The sequence below is a fragment of the Tursiops truncatus genome, chromosome 9 (genome assembly GCF_011762595.2).
Source record: "Tursiops truncatus isolate mTurTru1 chromosome 9, mTurTru1.mat.Y, whole genome shotgun sequence".
NCBI classification, from domain to species: Eukaryota; Metazoa; Chordata; class Mammalia; order Artiodactyla; family Delphinidae; genus Tursiops; species Tursiops truncatus.
The window spans coordinates 73,347,620-73,365,249 of NC_047042.1; the positions used below are offsets into that span (position 1 = coordinate 73,347,620).

A 17,630-nucleotide genomic window follows, 5' to 3' on the forward strand; every position below is an offset into this window, starting at 1 on the left:
CTGCATCTATTGAGATGATCATATGATTTTATCCTTCATTTTGTTAATGTGGTGTACCACACATTGATTGATTTGCAGGCATTGAACCATCATTACATGCCTGGAATAAATCATACTTGATCATGGTATAAATTTATGATAACAGTATACTTAATCATGTATTGTTGAATTTGGTTAGCTAATATTTGTTGAGGTGTTTTTGTTTGTTTTCAAAGAAGCAGAGTATTTTATTTTTTTAAAATCATCATTCAGTAAATGTTACACTATGAAATATTACATTTTAATCTCTTTTTCAATAGAAAGGTTTTCTAAAGAAATGACTTGGAGCTTTCCACGTTTATCAGATGTCTTTTCATTATTCTTTTCCATTTTTGCAATTCTGGATCCAAATTGCATGACCCATTTTGGCAGAAGAGCAGAGGTTGTAAGACCAAGTTCCACTTCTGCAAGATGCAAAATCAGTTTTTCACCAATTCTATGGGGTAAAGTCAAATTTGCCCTTTCCCAAACTGGTAGGGAATTTAGAAAGGAGACAGTTTCATGCGGGAAAGGAAATCTTCCTTCTTTTCCATGATCACCAATAACTGTCATCACGACCAAGATTTCTAGAAGAAATTCAACCCAGTTCCATCGCAATTTCCTTATTCATTCCTCTGGCCCGTGTGTGTTGAAGCAGGCACGATGACGAGAATAACCTGCAAGCTGCTCATCTGCACCGATTCCAGTAAGAACTACCTCTGCACTGCTCTAATATGGTTTTGCTTCATCCTGGGTCACTAACCAACTAACTCCTCCAGAAGCAAACCATACTGCACAGCCAATGCTATCATCCAACACTATATCCAAAGGCTGAATGAAGTGGGATATTCGAGTTCTTCTTAATCTTTGCAGTTCTTCTAGGGAAACATTAATTTCAACAAAATTCCACATCCGAAAAGGGTTGGCAGCTTGTAATTCCTTTAGTCCTGTTCTTCCTGTGATTCGATCTGGTATGTTGAATTGTTCACCAGGACTAGCAGCAGCAACGACATTTTTAGGGAATTCTTCAGAGGGTATTTCACAATGATTTTCTGTTTTCTCCCTTTTTTGTTAAAACTAGCTGGTATGGTCTTTTCTTTAGTCATGAAAGCCACATTAAGAAGATTAATTGGTTCACCTAAGGGAATATGATGGTCAGCAAGGGCTGCAATAACCATGGACTCAATCCCCCCAGAAAATAGGATTGCAACATTTGCTTTTCTATTACTAGTTTTCAAAACTTTGTTTGGTGTCAGGTTTTCATTCCTAGGTAAACACAAGACACGTCTCTTGACTGCAATACTCAGGACATCAATGAACTGCTGAACTCCTTCCTTCATGTGTCCATCAATAAGAAAGACCTGAAGGGTCTCTCGTCGGTGGGACGCTGGAAATGCTACTGCAGTGGATCTCAAATGCAGCTTGTGGCAACGTCATATTTAAAGGGACAACAGGTTCTTTAAGATACAGTTTGGCTTCATTTGCTACCACTGATATAAATGTTGACAAGTCTGCTGAAATTTGAGTCAGGCTATTAACACATTCTTTGATAGCATCCTCCCTAGAGTTATTTCCAAGGATACAAATTTAAAACAACTGATTTGGAAATGGAAGTATTCTTGAGATCAATTCTGAAAATTCCAGATACTGGAACTTCTTGCCACTGATTGGCCACTCCAGATGTTTGGGTGCCAACTGAAGAGAGACAGGAACTCTTGCCCAAATTACTAAAATGCCAAAGCAAGCTAAGATGACCAAAAAAATCCCTACCAAACCATAAAGAATGACTAGATGCTTGATAATATATAAAAGACCAAAGACGTTGGACTTTTGAGAAGAGTGACAAAATATCAGATTCATTCTTACAAGAGGAAAGATAATTAAACATTATTTGAGTATCATTCTCTTCAGCTTCAACCTTTATTCCACTAAAGACTTCTCCATTCCACAGGAATACATTTCCTCTTTCATCTTCCACAGGCTGGGCGGTCAACACCCCTCTTAAGTGAAGGACATGACCAGAAAATAAACACTGGTAATTAACATTAGACTTTAACAACTGTTTACTACTATTGGATCCCCACCATTTAAGATTACACAGTAAATCCTCTTTCAAATCTTTGCTGAAATGCTCAACAGAAAAGCTTACTGCACAACAAATGCCACCCATTTCTATGCAAATTTAAGTTTACTATTTCTTGATTTGGTCTTCTCTGAGTTTACTATTTCTTGGTATTCTTTCCTCAGCTCATCCAATATATTTTTGCTTTCAGAAAGCATTTCTGTTCAATCTGCAAGAAAATATGTTGCTGTTCTGTTGCTGCCTTTTTTGTTCTGTAATCTTGCTGCTGAGGTCTTCCTTGTGCAGAGCCAAGTTGTTGGTAGGGACCAGCCCCGCACTGTCCTTGGGTTGTACACCCTGGCTGGGCATCTCCACAGAGCATTAAATATGCAGTGTTGAGGATTTTTGCCTCCCTGTTCATCAAGAATATTGGCCTGTAATTTCTTTTCTTGTTGTGTTCTTGTCTAGTTTTGATATCAGAGTAATGCTGGCCTTGTAAAATGAGTTTGGAAGTGTTCCCTCCTCTTCTATATTTTTTGGAAGAGTTTGAGATGGATTGTTATTAATTCTTCTTTAAATGTTTGGTAGAATTCACCAGTGAAGCCATCTGTTCCTGACTTTTGTTTGTTGGGAGATTTTTTTATTACTAATTCCACCTCCTTCCTAGTAACAGATCTACTCAGATTTTCTGTTTCTTCATGATTCAGTTTGGTAGGTTGTATGTTTCTAGAAATTTATACATTTCTTCTAAGTTGTCCAATTTTTTGGTGTATAATTGTTCATAGTAGTCTCTTATGATCCTTTGTATTTCTTTTTTTCTTTTTTTTTTTTCTTTTTGCGTTATGTGGGCCTCTCACTGTCGTGGCCTCTCTCGTTGCAGAGCACAGGCTCCGGACGTGCTGGCTCAGCGGCCATGGCTTATGGGCCTAGCCGCTCTGCGGCATGTGGGATCTTCCCGGACCGGGGCACGAACCCGTGTCCCCTGCATCGGCAGGCGGACTCTCAACCACTGCGCCACCAGGGAAGCCCTTTTTTTCTTTTTTTAAAGATTTACTTATTAATTTATTTTTGGCTGTGTCAGGTCTTAGTTGCGGCACACGGGATCTTTCTTGTGGCATGCGGGATCTTTCATTGTGGCATGCGGGCTCTTTGTTGTGGTGCGCAGTCTTTTCTCTAGTTGTGGCATGCAGGTTTTCTCTTCTCTAGTTGTGGTGTGCAGGCTCCAGGGCACATAGGCTCTGTAGTTGTGGTGCGTGAGTTCCAGAGCACGTGGGCTCTGTAGTTTGCAGCATGTGGGCTCTAGTGGAGGCATGCAAGCTCGGTAGTTGTGGCATGCGGGCTTAATTGCCCCGCAGCATCTCAGTTCCCTGACCAGGGATGGAACCCATGTCCCCTGCATTGTAAGGTGGATTCTTTACCACTGGACCACAAGGGAAGCCCAGATCCTTTGTATTTCTGCGGTATAAGTTACCATGTCTCCTCTTTCATTTCTGATTTTGTTTGAGTCCTCTCTCTTTTATTCTTAGTGAGTCCAGCTAAAGGTTTGTCAATTTTGTTTATCTTTTCAAAGAACCAACTCTTAGTTTCATTGATATTTTCTATTGTCTTTTTAGTCTCCAATCATTTATTTCCATTGTGATCTTTGTTATTTCCTTCTTTCTACTAACTTTGGATTTTATTTGTTCTTTTTCTGATTTCTTGAGGTATAAAGTTATGTTGTTTATTTGAGGTTTTTCTTGTTTCTTAATGTAGGCATTTATCACCATGAACTTCTGTCTCAGAAATGTTTTTGCTGCATCCATAAGTTTTGATATATTTTATTTCCATTTTCATTTATCTCAAGATATTTACTTTGCTTTTAATTTCTTCTTTGACCCATCAGTTTTTCAGTAGGATGATGTTTAATATCCATATATTTGTGTATTTTCAAGTTTTCTTATTGTAATTAATCTCTACTTTTATACCATTGTGGCTGGAAAAGATGCTTGATATGATTTCATATTTTCAAACTTCTTATATTTATTAAGACTTGTTTTGTGGCTAACATATGATCTATCCTGGAGAATGTTCCATGTGTGTTGAAGAAGAATGTGTATTATGCTGCTTTTGGATGGAATGTTCTGGAAATGTCTATTAAGTCCATCTGGTCTAACATGTTATTTAAATCCAGTGTTTTCTCATCAACTTTCTGTCTGAATGCTCTCTCTACTGATGAAAGTGTGGTATTGAAATCTCCTACTATTATTGTTTTGCTGTCTGTTTCTCCCTTTAAGTTTGTTAATATTTACTTTATATATTTAAGTGCTTATATTGGGGGTGAATAAATATTTACAGATGTTATACCCTGTTGGATTGACCCTTTTATCATTATACAGTGGCCTTCTTTGTCTCTTATTACAGTCTTGTCTTAAAGTCTATTTTGTCTGATGTAACTATAGGTACCCCAGCATTTTTTTTTTGGTTTGCATTGCATCCATTCCTTCATTTGCAGTCTTTGTGTGTCCTTAAGCATGAAGTGAATTTTTCCTAAGCAGCATATAGTTGGTCTTTTTCTTTTTCTTTTCTTTTTTAAAATAACTTTTATTGGCATATAGTTGCTTTACAATGTTGTGTTAGTTTCTGCTGTACAGCAGGGTGAATCAGCTATACATATACATCTATCCCCTCTTTTGGGGATTTCCTTCCCAATTAGGTCACCACAGAGCACTGAGTAGAGTTCCCTGTGCTATACAGTATGTTTTCATTAGGTATCTATTTTATACATAGCATCAGTAGTGTATATATGTCAATCCCAATCTCCCAATTCATCCCACTCCCCCTTTCCCCCTGGGTATCCATACTTTTGTTCTCTATGTCTGTGTCTCTATTTCTGCTTTGCAAGTAAGATCATCTATACCATTTTTCTAGGTTCCACATATATGTGTTAATATACAATATTTGTTTTTATCTTTCTGACTTACTTCACTCTGTATGACAGACTCTAGGTCCATCCACCTCACTACAAATAACTCAATTTTGTTTCTTTTTAATGCTGAGTAATATTCCATTGTATATATGTGCCACATCTTCTTTATTCATTCATCTGTCGATGAGCACTTAGGTTGCTTCTATGTCTGGGCTATGGTAAATAGTGCTGCAATGTACATTGTGGTACATGTCTCTATTTGAATTGTAGTTTTCTCAGGGTATAAGCCCAGTAGTGGGATTGCTGGTCGTATGGTAGTTCTATTTTTCATTTTTTAAGGAAACTTCATACTGTGTCCATAGTGGCTATATCAATTTACATTCCCACCAACAGTGCAAAAGGGTTCCCTTTTCTCCACACCCTCTCCAGCATTTATTGTGTGTAGATTTTTTGATGATGGCCATTCTGACTGGTGTGAGCTGATGCCTCATTGTAGTTTTGATTTGCATTTCTCTGATAATTAGTGATGTTGAGCATCTTTTCATGTATTTGTTGGCCATCTGTATGTCTTCTTTGGAGAAATGTCTATTTAGGTCTTCTGCCCATTTTTGGATTGGGTTGTTTGGGTTTTTTTTTTATATATTGAGCTGCATGAGCTGTTTGTATATTTTGGAGATTAATCCTTTGTCAGTTGCTTCGTTTGCAAATATTTTCTCCCACTTTGGAGGTTGTCTTTTTGTCTTGTTTATGGTTTCCTTTTCTGTGCAAAAGCTTTTAAGTTTAATTAGGTCCCATTTGTTTATTTTGTTTTAATTTTCATTACTCTAGGAGGTGGTTCAAAAAAGATGTTGCTGTGTTTATGTCATAGATTGTTCTGCCTGTGTTTTCCTCTAAGAGTTTTATAGAGTCTGACCTTACATTTAGGTCTTTAATCCATTTTGAGTTTATTTTTGTGTATGGTGTTAGAGAGTGTTCTAATTTCATTCTTTTACATGTAGCTGTCCAGTTTTCCCAGCACCACTTATTGAAGACACTGTCTTTTCTCCATTGTATATTCTTGCCTCCTTTGTCATAGATTAATTGACCATAAATTTGTGGGTTTATTTCTGGGCTCTCTATTCTGTTCCATTAATATATGTTTCTGTTTTTGTGCCAGTATGATACTATTTTGATAACTGTAGCTTTGTAGTATCATCTGAAGTTGGGGAGCATGATACCTCCAGCTATGTTTTTCATTCTCAAGATTATTTTTGCTTTTCAGGGTCTTTTATGTTTCCATACACATTTTAAAATTATTTGTTCTAGTTCTGTGAAAAATGCCATTGGTCATTTTAACAATATGAATTCCTCTAATTCATGAACACAATGTATCCTTCCATCTGTTGATGTCATCTTTAGTTTCTTTCATCAGCGTCCTATAGTTGTCCTGGTACAGGTCTTTTACCTCCTTAGGCAGGTTAATTTTTAGGTATTTTATTCTTTTTGATGCAACTGTGAATGGAATTGTTTCCTTAATTTCTCTTTCTGAGAGTTCTTCCTTAGAATATAGAAATGCAACAAACTGTTTATTAATTTTGTATCCTGCAACTTTACTAAATTCATTGATGAACTCTAGTATATTTTTATTGGAATCATTAGGATTTTCTATGTATAGTAATCATGTCATCTGCAAATAGTAAGTTTTACTTTTTCCTTTCCAATTTGAATTACTTTTAATTCTTTTCTTGTCTGATTGCTATGGATAGGACTTCTAATACTATGTTTAATAAAAGTGGTGAGAGTAGGCATCCTTGTCTTGTTCCTGGTCTTAGAGGAAATGCTTTCAGCTTTTCACCATTGAGTATGATGTTAGCTCTGGACTTAACCTGTATGGCCTTTATTGTGTTGAGGTATATTCCCTCTATACCCACTTTCTGGAGAGTTTTTATCATAAATGGTTGTTAAATTTTGTCTGAAGCTTTTTTTTTTTTTCTTCAGTTTGGTGTATGACATTGATTGATTTGTGGATATTGAACATCCTTGCATCCCTGGGATAAATCCCACTTGATTACAGTGTATGATCCTTTTAATGTATGGTTGGATTTGGTTTGCTAATATTTTGTTGAGGATTTTTGCATCTTTGTTCATTAGTGATATTGTGATATTGGCCTGTAATTTTCTTCTTCTGTGATATCTTTGTCTGGTTTTGGTAGAAGGGTGATGCTGGCCTCATAGAATCAGTTTGGAAGTATTCCTTCTGCAATTTTTTGGAATAGTTTGAGAAGGATAGGTATTAACTCTTCTCTAAATGCTTCATAGAATTCACCTGTGAAGCCATCTGGTCCTGAACTTTTGTTTGTTGGAATCAAAACTTTTGTTTGATTCAATTTCATCACTGGTACTTGGTCTGTTCATATTTTTTATTTCTTCCTGCTTCATTCTTGAGAAATTGTACCTTTCTAAGAATTTGTCCGTTTCGTCTAGGTTGTCCATTTTATTGGTATATAATTATTCATAGTAATCATTGTGTTTCTGTGGTGCTGGTTGTAACTCTCCTTTTTCACTTCTGTTTTTATCATGCTGTCAATTTCTTTCTTTATGCATGTTAATATTTGCTTTATGTATTTAGGTAGTACTACATTGGGTGCATATATATTTATAATTGTTATATCTTTTTCTTGGATTTATCCCTTGATCCTTATGTAATATTCTTCTTTGTTTCTTGTAACAGTCTTTGTTTTAAATTCTATTTTGTCTGATGTAAGTATTGCTACCCCAGCTTTCTTTTGATTTGTTTGCATGGAATACCTTTTTCTATCCTCTCATTTTTATTCTGTGTGTCTTTAGATCTTAAATGAGTCTCTTGCATATAGCATATATATGGTTATTTTTCCTTTTTTTATTCATTTATCCACTCTCTGTCTTTTGATTGGAACATTTAGTTCATTTACATTTAGGGTATTTATTGATATGTATTTTGTTAATTGCTTGTTGGGTTGTTTTTATAGTTCTGTTTTGTTCATTTCTTCTTTTGTTCTCTTCCCTGGTGACTTGATTGGTATCTTTAGTGGTACGTTTGGATTCTTTTTTCTTTTTCGTATGTGTATCTATTAGAGACTTTTAGTTTGTGGTTACCATGAGGTGTGTGTGTGTGTGTGACCAGAGTTATATGCTCTAGGGGTGCCCCCTATGTGGGCTTTGTGGGTTCTTCTGTTGTGGTGAGCTGAGTACTGTGGGCAGTGTGGTAGGCATGGCTGGCCCCCAGTCTGGTTGTTGTCAGGCCATGCCTTGTGTAGAGGCTACTGGCCACCGGTGGCAGGGCCAGGTCACGAGGTGGCCGGCTACAGAACCATTGGTACCTGGTTCACTGGGGGGTGGAGTCGGGGTACAGGATATCATGGGGCTGGTGCCCACCTACCAGTAGGTAAAGCTAGGTCCTGGGGCTAGTGCCACCTCACTGGCAGGCAGAGCTGGGTCCTGGGGTCTGGCTGCATGGTCCTGGGGGTCTTGGGTCTAGTGCCTGTGCATTGGTGAGTGGGGCCAGGGCCATGTCCAGGGGCAGCTGTGGGCTCAGGTGGTCTTAAGGCCGCCTATCTGCTGATGGATGGGGCTGTGTCCCCCCCTAGTTAATTGTGCGGCCTGAGGTATCCCAGCACTGGTGCCTACAGGCTGGTGGTCTGTGGCAGGACTTGGTCCTGAGGCTAATAAACTAGAGGAAGGATTCAAAAATGGTGCGTGCCAGCACCACTGTCCACGTAGTAGAATGAGCTCCACAAAATGGCTGCTGCAAGTGTCTATGTCCCCAGCAGGAGCTGCAGTTTCCTCCTGCCTCTTTGGAAGACTCTCTAAGATCAGCAGGTAGGTCTCACCTAGGCTCCTTTCAAATTAGTGCTTCTGCCTTGGGTCCCAGAGCATGTGAAATTTTGTGTGCACTGTTTTAAGAGTGGAGTCTCTATTTCCCACAGCCCTCTGGGTCTCCTAGAAGTAAACCCCACTGGCCCTCAGAGCCAAACATTCTGGGGGCTTGTCTTCCTGGCATGGGACTTCCAAGCTGAGGATCCCAATGTGGGGCTCAGACCCCTCACTCCTTGGGGAGAACCTCTGCAATTGTAATTAATCTCTCAATTGTGTGTCACCCACCTGGGGTGTATAGGTCTTAACTATACTGTGATTCTGAGCCTCCAACCCATCTCTTTTTGTAGTTCCTTCTTTATATCTTTAGTTGTACAAAGTCTTTTCTGGAAGCTCTAGTCTTTTTCATTGATAGCAGTTCTGTAAATACTTGTAATTTTGGTGTACCCATGAGAGGAGGTGAGCTCAGGGTCTTTCTACTCTGTTGTATTGGCAGTGTCCCTCTCTTGCTGCATTTTAGAATCTCTCCTTGTCTTTAACTTTTGACAATTTAGTTATAATATGTCTTGGTGTGGGTCTTTTGGGATTCCTCTTATTTGAAACATTCTAGTCTTCCTCAATCTGGATGTCTGTTTCCTTCCCCAGGTTAGGCAAGTTTTCAGTAAATATTTCTTCAAAAATTGTTCTGCCCATTTCTCTCTCATTTCTCCTTCTCAGATTCCTATAATGTGAACATTGGTCCTCTTGATGTTGTCCCACAAGTCCTTTGAGCTATCTCCACTTTTTGTTTTTTTCTTTATGTTCCTCTAACTGGATGAATTAGAAGCCTATCCCTCAGGCTGAAGGTTTTAAAATAAGCAAATAAGCCTCTTTTAGTGAAAGAATGGGTGTTTCAGTCTACTGCCTCTGCTCTGTGCTCTGAGGGGTAGCCACAGTGAGTCTGAGTGAGCCCTTTAAGAACTGTCTCTTCATTCACTATAGTCTTGTAGATCTCATGGATGCAAGCCCTGTTGGCTTTCAAAGCTAGATGTTTTGGGGGCTCATCTTGAGAGTAACAAGGTAATGCAGAAAAACATGTAACATAGGAGATATTGTTGTGGCCGTCTCTGGAAAATATAATCTTCCACAGTCTTCCCTCTGGACACAACAACTCACATTCCTTCTGCATGCACAAAACCTTCACTCTCTCCCACTCTTGTCTTATTCCAATATGGTATTGGCTTGAAGTCTAGGACCTTGTTATCTAAATTAGTTCTAGTATAGATAAGTCTCCTCAGGTAATGATTCTAAAATGTATATGAAAATGCAGCAGGCTTAGAACAGTCATGATTATTTTGAAGAAGAGCCAAGTTGAAAGATTTACACTATGGGCTATCAAGCTTACTTAATATAAAGCTATAATAATTAGGGCAAGGTGATATAGTGCAAGAATAGTCAAGTAGACAAATTAAGAGAGTCCCAAAATAGGGCCCTACATATAGAACCAACTTGTTTTTCAGCAAAGGTGCAAAGCAATTTAATGCGGAAGAAAGCTTCTTTAAATTTTTGGTAATAGAGCAGATGGATTGCTGAATGAACAGAATTAATCTTTAGCCCTACCTCCTATAATACAAAAAATATTGATATGGATCATAAATCTCGATCTCAAAGCTAAAAACAATCAAGCTTCAAGAATAAAACACAGGACACCTTAATGACTTTTGTATAAGCAAAGATTTCTTAAACAGAACATAAAAAGCAGTGTGAGGGAAAAGAGAAAGATGTTGAACTTAATTAAAATTAAGAACTTCTGTTCATCAAAATATGCCATTAAGAAAGTTTGAAAAGCAAACCCCAGCTGAGAGCAGATATTTGCAATACATATATCTAATAAAGGACTTTTCTTCTGAATATTAAAAGAATTCCTAACAGTCAAAAAGAAAAAGGTAGACAATTCAATTATAAAATGGGGTAAAAACTTGAATAGTCATTTCACAAAGAAGATATCCAAATGTCTAACAAGTATATGAACAAGGCCAAGTAAAACAAAAGGAGAATGATCAGAGTTAAAGTTTTCTGGTTTATAATTTTAAGGGGAAGGGAGAGTTGCTGGTTCTCCTTAGACTTTCCATCTGTTGTTAAGTTAAAAATTTAAGGATAATTGCTAAAAGAAATAAAAAAGAATATATAATTTACAATATGGTTGGAAAAAGAGGGGGGTTAAAAAAAACTTCATAAATCAGTGTGAAGTAGGAAGGAGAAAAGCTTAATAAAAGCCGAAGGGACAGTGGAAATAAATACAAATACAAGTACACAAATAATCACAATAGATGTAAATTAGCTAAACTTTCCATCTCTTTTTAAGGACAGGACTGGCAGATTTATTTCCTTTTAGGACACAGAAAGAATGAAAGCATAAGAATGGTAAAGGGCATACCAGGAAAATAATCTTTTTTAAAAAGTATACCTCTATTAATATCAGACAAATTATATTTTAAGGCAGAAACATTAGTTAGGGATAAAAAAAGTTGATCACATAACGATAAAAGATACCATCCACCTGTAAAACAATAATTTTAAGGTTAAATTCATGTAACATTACAGTCTCAAATCTTCATAGCAAAAATTAACAAATACTAGGTTAAACTGAAAATCTTAGCGAGAGATTTTAACCCATCTCTCTCATTAATTGACTGTATCAATTTGCTTTTGCCATGTAATACATAGCTTAAAACAACCACCAAAATTTCGACACTTAAAATAACAGCCATGTATTAGCTATTTTGTAGATCAGAAATTTAAACAGGGTTCAGCTGGGCAGTTTTTCTGCTGGTCTCCACTGGGGTCACACATGTTTGATGGCCTCACTCACATGTCTATGAGTTTGCTAGAGTGAAGGATAACTGGGCCATGATTCTCTCATTATATTAAGTTATCCTGAACTTGTTAATGTAATGGAAGATCAGAAAAGCAGTGAGAGTGAAAACCCTAATGCACAAGCACCATTCAAGCCTTTGCTTCTATCCCTTTTGCTAATGTCCCATTGGCCGAAAAAAGTCAAATGGCCAATATGGATACTGGGGGTTAGGAAGGAGACTCCACATATTGTAAGGGCATGGATGCAAGGAATAAATATTAGAAATAGTCCCCAAAGTAACAAGAACATCCATTATCACCACCATTATTAACTATGAGACTGAGGTCCTAAAATGTTCTGGTAAGATAAAGAAATAAGAAGTACAAGAAATAGAAAGAAAGAGGTCAAACTTTCATTATTTGCAGCTCTACATAGAAAACCTAAAACAATCAGTGGACAAAACTATTAGGACGAATAAGACAGTTCAGATTCTTGATCTGGATTCAAGGTCAAATACAGAAGTAATTTACATTTCTCAGCTAGCAATAAACAAATTAAAATGTAGTAGTAAATTACTGTTGTGCTACTAGATGCTAAGACATATTATAAAGCCTTAATATCAATTCTTAAAACAGTGTGGTATTGGCAGCAAATAAGATGAATGGAATAAAACATAAAATTCAGATCCATAAGTCATTAAAAGTTAGGCATGGAAATAGGCACCATTTCAAATCAAGGAGGAAAAGATAGATTATTTAATAATGGTGGTGTGGAAACTGGCTCACTATGAGGAAAGAAATGTTATTAGATTTCTGTTTTACACTGTGCACAAAAATAATTTTCAGCTATGTTAAAGTCCAAAACATGAAAAGTAAAACTTTAAAACAGAAGAAAATACGGGTAGATTTTTAAAATGTTTGGGCAACAAAGAACATCATAAGCAAGAGATAAACAGCAGATAGAAGAAAGTCCAGCACATGTTACAGAGAAAGGATTAATATTTCAAATATTTAAAGGATTAAAAGCCAACAAAAAACAGTCCAGTAGAAAGATAGGCAAATCATAGTAGAAAGTAATTTATAGGGAGAAAAATGGCCTATAAACCTAAAGAGATGCTCAATTTCACTAGTAATCAGAGAAGCACAAAATAAAACAAAAACAATCAACTTTATTGAATCCATAAGATAGGAGAAAACGTTAAGTCAGTTAATGTTAAGTGTCGGTATGGCTGTGGGGTCACAAACACTCTCATGCACTGCTGGTAGGTCTGTAAATTAATACGGGCTCCTTGAAGAGCAGTACAGAAGTGATGCAGTCATGTTTTCACCTGGGAACAGATAGCAGAATGATTTGAGGAGATTTGCTTTACAAAGAGACTATTTTTGAAGGTGTGGGCAGAGGAGCTGTTACCACCCCTCAGACCAGAAGGGATGTGGGAGGGAGTAAAGGTTCCAGGAACCCAGAAGGAGTGAATCTTGTAGAGGTTGTCTTGAGAGGAAGCCTTCAGTTGAGGGGCAAAGGTAGCAATCTCACAGGGAGTACAGCCAGGTGAATAAATATCTAGATTTACCCTCCCTCAGATATTCTGCCATTGGATAAGCCCCATCAGTAGTTGAAAGGTCCTTTGATGTATTTTGTATTGATAGACTCAGCTTCCCAGGGTAGGGTGGGGTAGAGGGAGGCTCGTGAGGGGCAAACAGAAATACCTGGCAACATCAATTTAATGAAGTAGAAATTGAAAATCTTTGTGCCCTACAACTAGCTATTCCACTGCTAAATGTAGTTAAAGAAACTTTGTCATATTTACACAGGGACACATGTACAAGTATGTACAGTACAGTACTGTTGAGAAGAATAAGTTAGATATAACTCAAAATTTTATCAGTAGGGGAACAAGTAGAAAATGTGGGATGGACATATGATGGAATACTATAGAGCAGTTTAAAGGAATTAATTACATCTTTACTTTTTAACGTGGATGCATCTGAAATGCTGATGGAAAAAGCAAATTGCAGAATGAGGCAACACAGGCATGACTCTGTATTATTTGGGAATACCTTTGGCACCTTTAACAGAAAATCCACACAGTGGTTTAATAAAAGATGGGTTTCTTTTTCTCACATCCAGAGCTGGTGCACCTGCTCCAGGATCTATACAAGGAGGGTTCTTGCACCGTTCTTAGTGTGGGGCTCCATCTTATGGCTTTCAGGTGTTTGGTAGTAGCCCCATATCTGTGCTTAAAATGGAATCATTTAATGTTACTTATCAATTCAGTTAGCCCAGATTTTACCACGTCTTTATTATTCGTTTTCAAGTAGACATAAAGGGTAAATATTTTAAAAATCAAGCGAAGTTAATAAATAAAAAGCTGAGAAAATGTGTACCTCTCAGGTGGATAGACTGGAGCCCTCATGGTGTATAAAACATTTCAGGGAGAAGAGGTCCTCTCTGTGGCTTGAGGAGTGAAAGTGTATTAGGGTGTCATTATCAAGCTGACAGTCTGACCGGGATTGAATTACACACTCCTCACACCACCACCAGTCCTCACCTATGGAACAATAAGGATGCAGACTCTAGCTCTCACCATCATCACAAGAGGGTTCAATAAACTTGGTTTTATAGACAAATGGTTTCTGCTTTTGAGTATAGTACCACCTGTTAAAAAGGCAGAGGGGAAATAGAGGGAGTCTTCTCAGATAATTTATTATCTGCTTGGCCTATTAACTGTTGTCTTGTGGATTGTGAATATATCTGTGGTAGCTTAGATGAATATATCTGTGGTAGCTTAGTATTTTTAATTCTATGTCACTAAATGATAGAAAATATTTCTCTCGAACAAAAATATGGTCCTGGCAATTATAAAAATCTGATTTTTGGTACAAGTCAGTGTAATAAATGCTTTATGATCAATTATAACAGTAGAAATTATACTGGCTACCGTTTATTAATGTATGCTATAAACACACACATTGGAGAAAACTATATTGCCTTAGTTCACTTAATCTTTACAACAACCTTATAGGTTTAATTAAATATATTTATTAAAATATAGGTTTTTAAAAATTATCTGAATGACTGGCACAGTAAATGCCAAATTAAAGCAATGATTTTAAGTCTGATTATTACTGTTATTCTTGTTATAGATGAGAATAAATGCTGAATTAATGCAGTATTTTTAGTCTGATTATTACTGTTACATGCATGTTATAGCCAGAGACTTGGAGACCTTTGGTAGTGTTCTAAAAGTTGCATGGCTAGTAAGAGGCAGAATTGAAACTGGAACTCATGTCTGTTTGGCCACAAGTCTGCATTAGTTATAAAACTCTACAACCACTTGTATGTTACTCCATTTAACACTCCAACAACAACCCTAGTTCAGGATGATCTTTATTTTTCAGATTAGGAAACTTAAGTTCTGGAGAAGATAATTATTAATAATGATCATATATTTCATGACTTATGCAAGGCTCTGCTGGTCAGTGACAAAATTGGGTTCCCTGGAAAGTGAATGCTGAGGTGAAGATTAGCATACAGGACATTCATTAGGAAGGGCTCTGGAGAGCAACACCTGTGCAAGGGAAGGGAAAGCAGCAGCACTGGACAGAGGGAGAAGATGGGCTGTGATACACTCTTAATGAAAGCCTTGGCCAGCCTCACCGGGAGCTCTGAAAGGGGGACGGTCCTTCAGAGTTATCTTGGTTTGGGATGAGGGCCTTTGAAATTGGGGCCTTTAAACCCCTATGTTGATTAGTCATTCCTGGGAGTAGGACATACTTTTGGGAATACATCTTTCTTTAGCAGAGAAAACTCCTGAAGAGGACTTTCTGCTAGCTACATTCCCAGCAGCTGTGGGAATAAGTTCTTTACTCCTAAAGGGAGATCTGGGAGCCACATAACAGCATATACTTCAGGAAACAAAATCCACAATTTTTCTTTCATTCTATGATGCTATTCCTATTTTATCTAGAAACTGAAGAAATTTGCGTAATAACTCTAATCTTTCGTTTCTACATTTTAAGTCCAATTTTCATTCGCCACAGGGTTAATGTAATATTGCCACTATTTTAGTTCTACCACTAACTACAGTTAATTGTTATATTACCACTAACTGGATAGTTAATAGTATTACTATTGAAGATTCTAGGTGTCTTATTTTAATACCTTACACTGAGGGCAGGGGAAATTGTACATATGCAACTCCAAAAATTGGTTTAGCACTAATGTACCTTGAATCCACAATGAATAGAAACTTACTTTAAATCTAGTCTAAATCTCTTCTAAAAGATTTCACACGCTGGGACTTCACCGATTTTCCCTCTGTAGCTGTTTTTTGCAGGAAGGCATTGATTGAGGTTGAGCCCTTCTCCCATAAGGAAAGATAAGCCTATCACACCACATTCTCAACTGTGGAAATTCAAAACAAAACAAAATGCTCAACCACACCCTTTCCTATGAAACAGTTTTACAAAGTGGGTTTGTAAAACATCCATAAAACAACAGTAACCTCAATGTCTCTCTTAATAATAGCAAACATATTTAGGTTTTCTGATCTCATATAAAATATGTAATGTATGGGTGTATTGTTTTACACATACTAAGCAGTCAGTAATTATTTAATGAATTGAAATGTAATTACTAGTAATTTTCCCCAAAATATTATAAAATATTGGCAACAACCAAATGTTAAGATCAATTCTCATATCAGATCTCTGGATGTGAGCTCAAAAAGCAAAACCACTTATGAGGGGTTCACTTTGTCTAGGAAGCATTGATTCTCTTACATAAAGCCCCTAAGATTTAGTTCTAATTTCAGAACTCCAAATTGGACCTATTAACAAGGAGGCATTGTTCTGATTCATTTAGTCTTTAGAATCTATTATACAGATGAGGAAACCAAGACTCGGACAAGGTACAAGATAATGTGACAGGGCTAGGAACCTGGGCTACCTTCTGCTTTATCTGTCAACAGAAAAGTGAAGGTTAGGGGTTGAGAGGGAAGAGGGAGCACGTCACAGCAGACATGGCCTTCAAAAGGAAAGAAAATACAGAAGATTAAAGTGTTAGAACGATTCCAGGAAGGAAGAAAATTCATGGAAACAATTATGAAAGATCAGTTGGGAAGAGAAACGTGAATAATACTGCCTTACAGAGATAAGTCCAGAGATGGTGACACTTCTGAAAATGTCATTTTATTTACTCTCTCTCCAAGTTATGCAATATAAAAATTTGTTCATTTTGTGTAGAATATTGATAAGATAATCTGAATTTACAGGTAGAGGAATATAACAGAACGTTGCTCAAATAGTTTTGAATTAGTTCCTCTAATAACGAACAAATGTGTCACGTACGTCCAGTGTAACGTTTTTATTGGCACTTTAAAGTCTTTGCAGAGTCCTAAGGGCTCAGAACAAATGAAAAAACATTTATTCAAGAAAACCTACTAAAACTCAGAACACTGAGCCACTGATCCAATCTCTCCCTTACCACCTGCCTCCCGGCAACCCCAAGTCATCTCAGTTTAGCAAAAGCTCCAAAAGCTCTGGGTGGATGTGGCCAAGAAGATGGGGCTCCCTCTCCCCTCAGCTCCCAAATAAGAGTTACCATATCTCATCTGAAGGGCAATCCTCCAGCTTTTCTAATGCTCTCCAACTCCAAGCTTGAGCAGCTAAATTCTGATGAGTGTGGCTGAGAGGTTGAGGGCTCTCTCCTTCCGTTGAGCCTCACAGGATGAGAACTCTACCCCAGGAATGGCAGGCCAGAACACTAAGGCCGCGATCTTCCTTTCGCCAGCTCACTTATAGGGCAGAACTGTAAGAAGCAAACGCAGAAGACCAAAGGCTACTGCCCCACCCAGCACTCAGAGGAGTGGCTCAGAGATTTTGTCCAGGGGGGAGAAGCAGTCCATAAGAAAGAGAGTTTCAGAGTTCTCCGCAAAGGAACTGACTTCATTTGAAAGAGAATGTGGAGAAAATCAAACC

The 17,630-nt window shown here is 37.5% G+C and overlaps 2 pseudogenes; both read right to left on the reverse strand.

Moving 5' to 3' along the window:
• Positions 1-273: 273 nt before the first annotated feature.
• On the reverse strand, positions 274-2,188 carry LOC101330526 (asparagine synthetase domain-containing protein 1 pseudogene; annotated as a pseudogene).
• A 2-nt stretch (positions 2,189-2,190) lies between these two features.
• Positions 2,191-2,449, reverse strand: LOC117313518 (ASNSD1 upstream open reading frame protein-like; annotated as a pseudogene).
• Between the last annotated feature and the right edge of the window lie 15,181 nt (positions 2,450-17,630).